At 35.2% G+C, this 1,991-nt stretch overlaps 1 protein-coding gene and 1 long non-coding RNA gene across 3 annotated transcripts in view; both read right to left on the bottom strand.

Annotated features, from left to right (window-relative positions):
• On the bottom strand, positions 1-1,985 carry LOC123007430. 2 transcript variants are annotated; one of them, XR_006412863.1, is made up of 3 exons: positions 908-1,985; positions 160-241; positions 1-106 (listed from the first exon to the last, which is right to left on the bottom strand). It is a non-coding gene; the product is annotated as an uncharacterized LOC123007430 (long non-coding RNA). The 2 variants fall into 2 exon arrangements; XR_006412864.1 differs by lacking the exon at positions 908-1,985 and adding an exon at positions 320-808.
• Positions 1-1,991, bottom strand: part of LOC123007665 (dynein axonemal heavy chain 6-like) — a 26,524-nt gene that overhangs the window by 14,191 nt on the left and 10,342 nt on the right. The gene's annotated exons all lie outside the window — the stretch shown is intronic.

The following is a 1,991-nucleotide window of genomic DNA, read 5'->3' as shown; positions in this document are numbered from 1 at the left end:
GTCGCTGGGTTCTAGAATTATAAGTTCATTCTTTTTGATTATTTTACTGAATTTTGCAGCCGTGGCGCAGCCGCCGGTTCCTCCACCCACAACTAGAACCTTGCAACTAAAAATTGATTTTTCAATATTTATTACTCTTGAATATAAATAAACACAAACCTGTGTCTAGCATTGTTTAATTTTGTTGTAGAAAAGCTTCGCCTAGCAAGGTGAAAAAAAGTCATATTCTTGGTAATTTGTTCTGTAAATACCACGAAATTAGTGTTATTGACAAATGAGACATTCTATTTACTAAGCGCCTATTTTTTACAAAACTCACCTACAAATCAAAGAAGTAACAGGGATTAACGATATATAAAAAACTTATTACAATTATTTTATCGTTAAATGAAATGTATGATGCGATAAAGAACTTGACTAAAATTATAAGTAGAGGGAGAATGAATGAGGTAATGAGAAATTTCAAATGGAGGTGGAGACTGGAGAGTTTTGCAATTGGTTACGTGTAATTTGAGGTATTATCTATCGCTGATCAATCAATTAATCGTGGATATTTATCAAAACAAGATTTTTATGTGGTTCAAGTGGGATTTTCCTAAATAAACAAACTTATCTTATCTTGCAAAAATCCTGCAAAAATGTGTCAATATGTGTTTTGAATAACTACTTAATTTAGCAATTTTTGGATATTGAAAGAAATGTTTCGTTTTTTTAATAAAAATAAGTAGGAACAAAATTAAAAATAAGAAAGTGACCTAACCTATGAAAGAAAACATTAAGTTATAATACAATAATAAAGATGTTTCTCGTATTATATGAACACATTCGTAATTCTAATTACATATCAAAAAAAAAGGTAAAACAATAAATATTTGATTGTTATCAATACCATTATCAAAAAACTTACGAATATCAAAACTGGCGCTTGTAGTCCTCCATTATTTTTGTAATCACATATTTTAGTACTTTTCGTATTTTTATTTTGGTGTTTTCTGGATAAATCCATCTCACTTTCTCTTGTTTAAGTTTAATTTTTTTGTCTCTGTCACTACCATTTAGTGTATTTCACATTACGATTTTTGACACTTGACAGTTTAAGCAGTGAGTGAGGTTGTTCCGGGACACAAATCGCAAATATAAAGGAAAAACGTGAATAAATCAAACAAAAATGGTAGGTTATTGGAATTCAGCCCAACATTTATGTCCCAAATGACCTAAAAAATCAAAATTCCACAAATTCCCCCACAAACCAGACAAAGTAAAACCAGGTGTGTCATGGTGCCTGAACCGGCGAACCCACGTGCATCATTTTCAAAGAAAATTCGTTTTTCAGGTCTCCCTAAACCCCGTGCGAGTTTTAAAGCATGAAGCCGAGGAGGAGAAAGCCGAAATCGCCCGCTTGTCAAGCTTCGTGGGGGCCATCGCAATTGGAGATTTAGTCAAAAGCACTCTAGGACCTAAAGGAATGGACAAAATCTTGGTTTCCAGCGGCAGAAACGCAGGACAAGTCGAAGTTACAAATGATGGAGCTACGATCTTGAAAGCTGTGGGGGTTGATAACCCCGCTGCTAAAATTCTCGTTGACATGTCCAAAGTGCAGGATGATGAAGTGGGCGATGGGACTACTTCAGTCACAGTCTTGGGTATGTTGTGTTGTTGACATTTATCCCAAAATTCATTGTTTCGTTGCAGCTGCTGAATTGTTGAAAGAAGCGGAAAAACTCATAGACCAAAAAATCCATCCACAAACAATCATCGCAGGTTGGCGTAAAGCGGTAGATGTCGCCAGAAAAGCCCTCCTAGATGCCTCTGCTGATAATAGTTCGAATTTGGAAAAATTCCGTGAAGATCTGATGAACATCGCGCGAACGACTCTCAGTTCTAAAATTTTATCTCAACACAAAGAACATTTCGCTAAGTTGGCTGTTGATGCTGTTGTTCGTTTGAAAGGTTCGGGCAATTTACAAGCCATCCAATTAATTAAAAAGTCG

The sequence above is a fragment of the Tribolium madens genome, unplaced genomic scaffold, assembly GCF_015345945.1.
Source record: "Tribolium madens isolate multiple individuals breed KSU strain unplaced genomic scaffold, Tmad_KSU_1.1 Scaffold_3;HRSCAF=73;Tcas5.2_LG2, whole genome shotgun sequence".
Taxonomy (NCBI): domain Eukaryota; kingdom Metazoa; phylum Arthropoda; class Insecta; order Coleoptera; family Tenebrionidae; genus Tribolium; species Tribolium madens.
This window is presented reverse-complemented; position numbering and strand designations above follow the sequence as displayed.